Source organism: Mauremys reevesii, linkage group 9 (assembly GCF_016161935.1).
Source record: "Mauremys reevesii isolate NIE-2019 linkage group 9, ASM1616193v1, whole genome shotgun sequence".
NCBI classification, from domain to species: domain Eukaryota; kingdom Metazoa; phylum Chordata; order Testudines; family Geoemydidae; genus Mauremys; species Mauremys reevesii.
In genome coordinates, this window is record NC_052631.1 from 91,376,215 (window position 1) to 91,388,293 (window position 12,079).

Genomic DNA, 12,079 nt, shown 5'->3' on the forward strand with positions numbered 1-12,079 from the left:
GGCTTAGATTCAGCAAGAGACTACAATGGCAAAATCTGTGCCTCGATTAGGAGTTGCACCATGCATGAATTTGGCCCTCTACAAAAATACTCTCAGTTCCCACGTATGATATGGGTCTGGGCTCAAACATGAGTCATGCAAGTGATTATTCCATGAGTTTGGGAGTCCTCTGCAGACAGGCAACTCATGGGACCGGTGGGGGATGCAACCCACTACTTGAGTTCTCTCTCTTAGGGCCTCATCCAATGCCCATTGAGGTCAATGGGAATCTTCTCCTTGGTTTAAATCCAGACCTTAGGTGGTAGCAGAGGGGGGAGATAGTGACTTTACTCAGGTCCTCCCCACGGAGTTAGGATCAGAAAAGGAGAAAATACATGGTCTGATCTATCCCTACCCAATGCCTGAGAGCTTAGGGCCATGCTTTATTTATGGCCAGCAGACTATAGGGATAGGCCTGTTATTACTAAATGTGCTGCAAGGGTGAACCAGGGCTCAGATTGGATACCTTTGTTTTTGCATAATTTGCATAACATTTTCTCCTTCTCTTCAGAGGTCTCCCAACTACGGTAGACCTTCCTCCTGGAGTGTTGTGGGAGATTAAATGGTTGTCTGGCATTCTCCCCAGTACAGCCCCCCTTTTTAAAAGGGGAGGTGTATGACCCTTTTTGCTTGGGTTAAAGGATTGATATCTGTGGAAATGTGTATAATTATGAGGCTTTCCGCAGGGTTTCCTTTACTTGGCATGTAGTGATCACTGTTTCAAAGGCCTAAGTGTTTTATGGTTCTGTGTATTTTCTGGACGATGAAGACCGTGGCTTTATAGTGCTAAAAGGTTCTCTCCTGTGTTTCTCAGTATCTATAATAGAGATAACACATTAGTCCGAAGTGATGCACTGTACAGCGAGAGGCTGAACGTTCCCCGTGTAAAGATGGAGAGAACAGGCTCTAACAATCCAGAGGCTGAAGGATATCAGTGTCAAGTTGCTCTCACCCTCTTACTGCCTTAAGGTGTCCTTTTAACTAGTGCTTCCAAGAGTGACGGAGTAGAAGTGAGAATTTCTGTACAACTCAAAATAGGGTCCTGACCCAGCACCTACAGAGTTCAATAGAAGAAGCCCCCCTGACTCAATGGGCATTGAATCAGGCCCCAAAGATTGAGTTGGCACGTTGCAATCCACCCTGACTGAGAGGCAGTATGTAGTTGTGCCACGTAGGTGTAGAGCAGTGATAGAATTGTGGCTTTGAGAGTTGCAATTTGGTCCCTTCTTCCTCTCGCTCCACTGGGGAAGCTGCACCAGCCCTTTTCCTCATACAACTTACTTTCTCCTCTGGCTTGAGCTCAGCTGTGTTGGCTAAGACTCCACCCACTCCCCCGTGCTTGCCTATCCACTCCTTGCCCAGCTGTGCAGGAGTGGGACTAGCAGCACAGAGAGGATGAAAAATCAAAATCTTGAGCATTCTTGCAAACTAATAATCCAAATACGTTTTGAGATTGGGTCAATTGAAACATTTTGTTTCAATAGTTTTGAAACATTTTGACCTTTTTACATTTTTTTAACTCTCCCCCCTTCCCTCCCAAATTAACTACAATTTCAAAGTGAAACATCATTTGAAACCGGAAAATGAAATGTCTCAGTTTGAAAATGCTGAAAGGGGATGTTTCAACAACTTCAGATCTGAAAAAAGAAAATTAAGACGTTTTGGACAGTTGTCAACACTGACCTTTTCTTCTGAACAGTTTCAGTTTTGACAAATTGATGTTTTCCAATAAATATTTTATTGGGAAATTCCTGACTGGCTCTACTCATAATGGGGGTCCAAAATAAGTAAATGTGGCTTTTTTAAAGTTTGGGATCAACCATGTGCAGAGGGCATAATTGTCTTGTGAACCAGTTTCTTCATCTGAGAAGAGAAATTCTGTTTTAGTTTATTTCCTGTGCTCCAATTATATATTTTATGAACAATATATATTAAAGTATGCTTCCTATACAGTATAATTTTAGATCTACACATAGCAAGCATATACACCCAAACCTTACAGCAATTGCTTCTTTTTAATGTGTTAAGCATGTGTTTCTAGTATGGTACTACAATGAAGTAGTGAATTCACACTAGGCAAAGCATTAGATGGCGTGAACATCATAATTTCTATTCAAACTGATATACTATTAAAGCAAAGTGCAAAGTTTTTGTTTCACGCCTTTACTGATTTAGTGTTCTTCTTTCATTAGAACCAACTATGAGATGCTAAGGTTGATATGAAGCTGATGAACTAGATACAATTGCAAAAGGAACATCAAAAGAGAATCTTAAATTGCAGTTCTGCTTTAAAAAGTAACTGTAAAAATGACATCAAGGGTTTCCATGTTTGTTTACCTCGATGACTCATGTGTTGCATCCGGTCAGTTTACAAGTAATACAGTATTTTTATTCTAGCTGTCAGTCCTACAAACTCAACCTCAGTTTTGAAAGTCCAAGTCCCATTCCCCCCTACCCTCAGGATAATGGATTATTACCAGGAAAAACAATTCTGTAACTGGAATTTAGTGAACAGTTCTCTTCCATCTCTCACTTCCAGTGCTAAAGCATCAAAAACATATTTTTTTCTCTCTGGGCTAAATCATGGTCCCATTGGGTTTTGGCCCATAAGTATATAGGATTCTGAATATGCCTGTGGAGTAGATCTGTAGGATAAGAAGGTGCCACTTTTTTCATACTCTTCAGAGTAGAACAGCATTTTGGGCCCAATCTAAAGCCTGTGGAAGTCCCTGGGAGTTTTTCCATTGACTTAACTGGGGTTTGGCTCAGAACTTTCCAATTGTCTTGAAATTTATCCTGTACACATACGTTCTGAACTTCTTCCAGTCAACATATCCAGCACGTTTATTTTCATTCTCTCTGATCTCAGCTGTCATGGAGGGGGGAGGGGGGAAATGGCAGGAAGTTAAAGGCTTCCTTGGAACTGCTGGTTGATTTAAAATTGGGAGCTGACCTTTCTGTTTTTGCATGTGAGATCATTTGTAAGAACAACTGGCTTTGTCTGTTTGTCACGTTATGATTGGCCTGTCAGGTCTGGTAACTGCAGAAGTCTGGTACACAGGAGAAAAGTAACAGCAGCTGCAAGGGGCTATTCAAGCTGAAAGATCTGATTTTTGCGTGCAAATTGTCACACTAGAAGATGGATTGTCAGTAATCAGACGTATTAATATTTATTTATATTCACTATTTTTCCCCCCAACTGTTATAACTCTGCCCTTTCTGTTTCTCTGGCTGTATCCCATAAGCATTTCTGTATCATTTTCATGTTGTGTCCTATGTGTATTCCCCTGCTCTGACCCATTAAGTCACTACCCTCTCCTAGTTTAAATTCACCTTGAAAAGTCATTCCCCTGATGGCAACGGTAAGTGAAGCAATAATAATCTTTGTATTAGTGCCTCAACTGGTGCTTAAAGTTAATTACGGGCTTAAGTCCTTTGCTGACTCTTGGGCTTGGCTCAGTTTTGACTCCGGATCAGTAACAGAATTGTGATCAGACTCTTGATTCATGGCATTGGGGGGGTGGGAGGGCAGAAAAGGATTGTTGGTTTGATTTATACATCTCTTAGGCATCTTAGTGTTTCTTCACACTAATGGGTTGGACACACCCAAAGACTATTAGTGCAAGCCCTTTTATTTGAAAAGGAAATATTAATTTTTTTCCATGCACCAAAATATTAGTCCATTCCATGGCTACAAGATTGGGATTTGAAAATTGCAAAAGATGCTAATTTTCTATTTCATATTGACGTTGATTTTTTTTCTCATAATGGTTCTTTAAATATTAAAGCTGTGTAGCCTTTAATGCATCCTCTAGTTTCTTAGTGGCTCAACTTCTGCTCCTTTAATCGCTTAAAATTCGTCAAGGACAAAATGGTTGAGATTGGGTGATCAACTACAATTGTGGTAGCGCTTTATTGTTCTGCATGAAATGCATGCAGCCTTGTTACCTTCAAAAATCTGTTTCCTTTCCTTACCAGAGCAGTGGCTATAAAAAGGAATATTTTTCTGTTTAGCTACATTCACATAGCAAGTAGCATGAATTGCAGTAGGACTCCTCTTAGGAATTTCTTCCTGAATGTATTCTGCAAGATAATGTCAGTCTTGAACCAATCTCTCAGATTGTCTCTGTACTCATACCTGCCACTAAGGTAACAATAATAGATTATAGGACAGAGCCAGGGGATATCAACAGGAGACTGGGAATCTTCATTGCCCTCAGTTTCTTTCTTTCCCTGGACAACTCTTTCAGCAAGATCCTGAACAGCCTTCTATGGCTGCGTAAGCTCCAATAACAGTGGAAATGCTGGGATTGTAGGACCAGAGAGGGAAGAATTGTGTAGGGTAACGCTTGTCCAGACCTGGCCTTGTCAATGGCTCTGCACACTGCAACACAGAGAAAGGGAAATTGTGCCTGTGGAGGGTGTGGTGAGCAGGTTCATACATAATAAGAAGAGCTGTAGTTAGTATTGTGGGTTGGGCCTGTGAAACCTTTTTTTGGTACCCCCCTCAAAACCATGACTCTTTAACATGATCACCTGCTTTCCATAGCATCAGCAGTAGCATTCTAGGGAACTTCAGTGTGATGGCACTGATTAACTGATCTGACCATGGCAGAGAGGACATTAGAACACAAGTGCCTAGCTCTCAGCCTCATACACATGGCCTGTCGGGCTATTGAACTACATTTTCTCCTGTTCATAAGCCACATCAGCTGCTCAGCAGAAGCTGGGTTAGCTGCAAGCAGAGTGCAGCCTTTCATATTGCATGCACAGTCATTGTTCAATGGAGTGGTCCCCAATCTATATATTCAGGTATACATGTCTGGGTGTGTTAGCTAGGCAAACCTTGTGAGCTGTTTGTCTAAATCCAAGAATACATGCATTAATAGGTTAATAGGAATGCTGTCAAGCGATTAAAAAAATTAATCACGATTAATCGTGCTGTGAAACAATAATAGAATACCATTTATATAAATATTTTTGGATATTTTCCACGTTTTCAAATATATTGATTTCAATTACAACACAGAATACAAAGTGTACAGTGCTCGCTTTAGATTTTTTATTATAAATATTTGCACTGTAAAAAAAATAAATAGTATTTCTCAATTCACCTAATACAAGTACTGTAGTGCAATCTTTGTTTTGTTTTTGAATGGAGTTGAGGTAAAACTTTAGAGCCTATAAGTCCACTCTGTCCTACTTCTTGTGCAGCCAAACAAGTTTGTTTCCATTTGCAGGAGATAATGCTGCCCGCTTCTTGTTTACAATGTCATCCGAAAATGTTCGCATGGCGCTATGTAGCTGGCATTGCAAGATATTTATGTGCCAGATGCGCTAAAGATTCATATATCCCTTCATGCTTCAATCACTGATGTAGAAAAACATCCAAAATATTTATTAAACTTCAATTGGTATTCTATTGTTTAACAGTGCAATTAAAACTGCAATTATGATTTTCTAAATTGCGATAATTTGAATTAATGGTGTGAGTTAACTGCGATTAATCGACAGCTCTAGTTAATAGTTGAGTAGTTTAATACCAAACTAGGCATTGTGTTCCAGATTCTCCTCTCACAATGGCTTTACACTAGCGTAACTCGATTGACTTCAGTGGTGTCACCCCTGACTTTGCCTGATGACACTGAGGAGAAGCAGGCCCCATTGTAGACAGATACATCTATGAATTACACTATATATTAATATTCAGGTTTCAGAGTAGCAGCCGTGTTAGTTCAGATCCAAAAAAAACAGGAGATACTTGTGCAGATTAGAGAAACAAATTTTTAGCAGCATGAGCTGCATGAGCTCTAAAGCTCACTTTTCTAGAGATACATACACACACAACACACAACATATATATACATATGTTTTCTCTGTCCTGTATGTATAAATATCTCCTGTCTGTGTCTCTATGTCTGTGAAGAAGAGCTAGCTCATGAAATCTCAGCTCATGCTGAAATAAAATCAAGTTTTTTCTCTAAATTTCTTTATTAATATTCACTTATTTAAGTCAGGACGGAAGTTAGACATACAAGACTATAATTCAAGATCACTCTCCTTCCCAGGAGAGACATTATTTTAATGGAACCTTGGACATGGCCCAAAGCAAAAAGTCCTAGAAAGCTGCTTCTCCTGAGATTTCTAGCTGGCTTTAAAGCCCAAAGAGATTCAGAATGTAGGACAAGCCTCTGCTCCAAACTTTTTATGGTCCATCATCACTAACTGATAGATTTGTTACCCAAACATGATAAATCCTTATGGGACAGAAAATGTTAAACCTAAACTGTATAGATAATACATAAATTGCTGTCCTGATGCGAGGAAAGGAGAACGCGGTTTCTTTGCCATGAAGGCTCTCATGATAACACATGAAATGATTTAGTGTTTCCTAATGTTATGCTTCATCTAGGCATCCTAAATAGAATTAATTATGAGCTAATTAAAAAGGCCTCCTGCTTCCCTTCAAAATATCCTTTTTGATATCGACTACAGTGTGTTTAGCTATTCTCAGAAAACCATAAATCATTCCTCTGCTTAAAGAAAAATTGATTGCTGTTCTAATACTTATTGAACACCTATAACAGATGTTTAAATCTCTACAAGCTTGAAATAATTAAAATAATAAATCTATACTCATTTGACAAGAACATTAGCAGGAATCAAGGGTATAAATAATAGGGTAGAGTGAGGAGACATTACTCTGCCAGATGTTATGATCATGTTCTTATGGATGGAAATATGGAACCTGATTCCATGGATCTTACTTGGGTAAAGCTCCCAGTGACTATCAAACATGATTGAATTGAATAGGGTGCTTGTCTGAGTAATGGCCAGAGGATTGGAGCTCTATAGTGTTTTAAAAAATAAATAAAATTAGAATTTCTGGAAGGCTCACCACTCAACCCAATGTCATGGCTCAGCACTCAGCCACATAACTTGTCTTAGCAGGACTCAAACATTCTTGATAAATTAGTATAGATTTCAGTAGACATACGTTATATGTCAGACCTTTCATTTTCAGTTTTTACCAATTTTTACCAAAAATTTCCCATGTTTTACAAAAGCTGTTACTTCTGGTTACTGATTTTTCTCTGAATTTTGGGCCACTCAAGTACATGATAATATTGATTGTGTTAAGAACATCCAATACATGACATTAGGTAGATGTGTTTTGTTAATAAATTAGTCTAAATGTAAATGTGAGGCTGTCTGTTAAAAGGAAGGTCATGTATTGGAAGAGACACATGCATTCACACGAATGTGTATGTACTGTTAATGTACAGTTCATGAAATAAACGAAAGCATAGACAGCTTGTCCTTTCAATATACTCACTTTTCTCTATCAGTTGCTTTTCTCCCATCCTCCTATTTCCTAATATTAATCCAGAAAACTGTGAAGTTAATTTTTTGCACTGATTTTTCACCTGTTTTTAAATTTTTGTAATATACACTGATAAATTCCTGGGAAATTGTAAAAAAATAAAAATAAAATAAAATAAAATAAAAACTGAAAATGAAGGGCTTTGAATATCAGTCAATTGGCACCCAACAATTGGTATAGATTTCAGTGGGTCATTTGGAACAGGACAAATGAGTGGCTTCACTGAAATCTATAATCAGAGCTTTATTAATCAACAGCCCTAGTTAATAGCTGAGTTTAATACCAAACTAGGCATTGTGTTCCAGATTCTCCTCTCACAATGGTTTTATACTAGTGTAACTCACTAGGAACTTTATAGGTGGTGTGATGGGATCCATTGGGTACAACCTGGAACTGTGGGACCTTAACTCTCCAGGTTGGGTTGTCTCCATCAAAGCTATGCTAGAGCCAAGTAGCAAACCCCTCCAGGCTCTGATCACTCAGCCATATGCATGTGGAACTACACTCCCAGCTAAATTGCTTGAATCATCCCTGAGCCACTCATACATTATACAGAGAAAGGCACCAGCAAATCACCCCAGCTCCCAGCCTTGAGCCCTTGAAATATACCGTCTCACACTGCTCAAGATTCCCTTGGACAGCGCAAGCTCATTAATAAGCTCACCACTCCGACAACGTATTTCACTAGCACATATAGCAACACTTCATAACTTCACATACAATGATAACATATACAATTCAACAGGATATCAAGATGCAATGGATCAAGACTTTTAAAATGATACCTCACAAGGCATGCATTGTATAAACATATAATTATATGACAGTGGTGAATATGGGGATTCCAGAGTGTTGCAGGTGGTTAAAATTTTTGTTGGCTATATTTTCCCACGGGCACCACTAATCTCCGGAGCATAAATCCTCCTACTCTCTCCCTCACCAGGGACAACAGGAAGGGGTTTTCAAAAAGAGCATAAGGAAGTTGGATGTCTCATTCCCATTGATTTCAATGTGCTCCAGGTACCTAATTTCTCTTTTTTGGAAAATTCCAGCCATAATGCAGGAAAAAGCATTTAAATGACAAGAAATGTATAAAACAAAAGGATGTCTGGACTAGAGCTGGTCAAAACCCCTCACAAAATTCTGTGAAAAATTTCAGAATTTTGAGGCTGTTTCCATTTTTCAGAGTTTAGAATGGATTAATTTTTCATTCCTTCCCCCCCCCCCCCCCCCAAATTTGAGAACACAGTCAACATCATTACTGAATTTTTTCACTTTCTGGAAACCAGGGAACGACACACAACATCCAAAACTCAAGCCACATCTGGCCAATACCAATGTAAAACAGGCTGCCAAAGTATCTTTCTTTGAAAGAGATTCTATATATTTACTTCTCTGCATCCTTTACAGAGTCTTTACGTTTTGTGAAGAAGTAATTAACTTAACATATCTGAATAACTTAAAGGTATCATTTTTATTGTAAGGAGGAAGGAGGGGTTGGTAAACAGCAGACTTGTAATCATTTAATTTAAAGAATGTTAAGATGCACTGAAATGAAGTTCCCGTGGGGAAGTTTAAAGTAGCTCTGAACAACCAGAACCCCAGAGCCAGACTTTATTCCATCCTATTATCAACTACTTTCCTGTCTTCTCAGATCCCTGCATTTGCCTGCTTTTAAAACCTACAAGGTTGAGTGTCTCCTAACTATTCTGATGAATGCCTGGGAATGAATCAACAACCATGCTGAAGCTGACTAATAAGTGAGTTATGTTCAGGGTGCATTTCACCCAGTTGTAGCTATCGGTCCCTTCAGATGGATTTTAAGAGCCTGGAAATCTTAATTTCATCAGTAATATTTTGTCACAATAATTGGAAAGAAAATAAAATGAGTTCATTAGAACACCAATGTGTTTGCTTTCATCTTATCATAATATTAATTTTAGAGTAATCTAATATTACAATGTTTCCTCTGTCATTTCTAACACTGAGTGCCTCTCTCTTTCTACGTAAGGTCATTTGAAAGGTATATCCATTAGAAGGAGAGAGAGCCCATAGCACAGCGATGAAAAATAGTTTTTAGCTTCTTTTCCTTATTTGTTTAATTTCTACTGCACTTTCTTTCCTGCTCAAGCAGTGACACTGACTTGCTAATAAGACGCTGCGTTGATAAATATTAGCCAATTATGTTCAGGGTTTTAATACATGAAGCACAGATTTTGGAGCACTAGATAGTTCACGGTACCAGCTTATCTGCGGATTTGTGTGGGTAGTAGTTAATCAGTGATTCTGGCTCAGGTCTGATGATACGGTTATTTGCTGTCTGTGTGTTATCCTGTTGACGTTTGCTTTACTGTGCTATTTGTACTTTAGGTTCTCTATTTGTATTGTACTTTTTTCCTTTCCATAACACAATGCAATTCTGCACCTCTGTTAGCCAAAGAAATCTACCAGCACTCCATTTACTAGATTTTTTTTTTCTCCCATGTTTTTCTTGTCAAGGGAATCCAGCTGATGTGTTCCTGCATGGATAATTATTACTTTCCTGTCAGAGAAATGTTATAAAAATTTTCCTTTTGCGAAAATGCAATAGAGATTTTTTTCCCCTGGCAAATATTATACAGATGTTCTTCTCTGGACAATACAGCTGAAATGTTCTTTGTAAAATAAGCTGACATAAATGCTTCCATTAGGCTGATTTCTGTGTTAATAAAAGATTGAGAATATGGTCCTCAGAGGAGAATATAGAGGGAAAATATTCGTCAGGTGCCTGGTTCTATCAGAATAATACAACTGAAAAATGCTGAAGTGTTTTGTATTTTAAATGCATTAGAGCTCCAATTCAGCAAAGCACTTAAGCACATAGTTAAGTCTAGTCCTATTCAGCAAAGCACTTAAGAATGTGCCTAAATTCACTACTGAACAGGGATTGATGGCTGACCTAGAACTGTACAGTAGATCTGGATAGTATCTCGAGCTCAGCTAACCAGCCTGTTGAACATAGATGTAGCCATTCACAGGAGAACTGGAAAGTTTACTAGTCAAGTGGTAACTTGCCACATGAGCCATTGTTTATCTGGCATCAGCACTGTTGTCATAAATATAAAGGGAAGGGTAACCACCTTTCTGTATACAGTACTACAAAATCCTCTTACCTGTAAAGGGTTAAGAAGCTCAAGTAACCTGGCTGACACCTGACTCAAAGGACGAATAAGGGGACAAGATACTTTCAAATCTGGGGGAGGAGGGGGCTTGTTCTGTCTGTTCCGTGTGGCTCTTACAGATCAAGAAAGCAAGCAATCCAACTCCTATAGAATTAGTAAGTACTAGCAAGGGAATGCGTTAGATTATCTTTTGTTTTGGGTTGTGATTTTCTCTGTGCTGAGAGGAAGGTGTATTCCTGTGGTTTTTTTCTTTTTGTAACTTTAAGGTTTTGCCTAGAGGGAAATGCTCTGTGTTTTGAATCTGATTGCCCTGTGAGATTATCTTCCATTCTAACTTTAGAGATGCTTCTTTTACCTTTTTTTCTTTCTAATAAAGTTCTGTTTTTTTAAGAATCTGTTTTTTTTTTTAGTGTCCTAAAAAACCCAAGGTTGGTCTGTGCTCATCCAGTTTATTCTCAAGCCTCCCCCAGAAAGGGGGTGTAGGGCTTGGAGGGATTTGGGGGGGAGATAGGGGTCCAAGTGGCCCTCTCTAAATGTTTGTTTGAATCACTTGGTGGTGGCAGCGTTTACCTAATCCAAGGTACAAGGGCGAATTTGTGCCTTGGGGAAGTTTTAACCTAAGCTGGTAGAAATAAGCTTAGGGGGTCTTTCATTCGGGTCCCCACAGCTGTACCCTAAAGTTCAGAGTGGGGAGGAAACCCTGACAACTGTCTTGTTTGACAGTATCAAGCTTACATCAAACCACCCTATTTACAGGAACTGGACCAGTTACTTAACCAAATAAGCATCTTTTCTGCTGTCCCAGCTTTGGTATGACCAGTAGCTGATACTTGAGAAGAAAGCGACCCCTCTACCATCCATCCTCTAAAATGCACCTGGATCATTTTGGCAACACACAGTCCTAAATCTCTGTGGTTAGGAAGAGCATTTTGAGGATAACTGCAAGCAATGGAATATCGGTCTAGTTGTTTATTCTGTGATACTTGTACATAAATAAAATATTTCGAGATAGGGAGCTATTACCTGTCTTTTTCTCTATCAACATTAACATCGGAGTTAGGTAAGTATTGCTCACCTTATTCTGAAGATGTAGAAACTGAGACTGTAGGTGACTTGTCCTAGGTCACAGAAGCTTTCAGTGGCAGAATGAGGATCTCAAGAGGTCCTGGCTCCCAGACATGTGTTTAGCATACTACTCCATGCTCCTTTTTAAAATTTTTATTACAGCAGCACCTAGAGGTCCCAGTCAGGATCTAATTGGGTCTAATTGTGTGTGATGCTCTGCAAGCATCTGAAGATACACTCCTTGCCTCAGAGCTTACATTATACGACTTCAGACTCCATTCTTTTCTCACTAACCCCCACCTCTGGAGCTGGTCCCTGATGCAGACTCTGTGTAACATGGTGACTTCAAAGATGACATACTTGGGATGGAACTGGAGGTGCATTTTATCCCATCGGCCGGGTACCCAGGAGGTTTAAAAAAATGAGCTTT

At 39.1% G+C, this 12,079-nt stretch overlaps 1 long non-coding RNA gene across 2 annotated transcripts in view; it reads left to right on the forward strand.

The window, feature by feature from the left end:
- Positions 1-11,535, forward strand: part of LOC120372541 — a 36,657-nt gene extending 25,122 nt beyond the window's left edge. Inside the window, exons 1-3 of one of the 2 annotated variants that reach the window (XR_005585034.1) lie at positions 8,321-8,443; positions 9,078-9,183; positions 11,341-11,535. This is a non-coding gene — a long non-coding RNA (uncharacterized LOC120372541). Of the gene's footprint in view, positions 1-8,320; positions 8,444-9,077; positions 9,290-11,340 lie in introns of those variants that run through there. The other variant, XR_005585035.1, reaches the window with a different exon arrangement.
- The last annotated feature ends 544 nt before the right edge of the window (positions 11,536-12,079 follow it).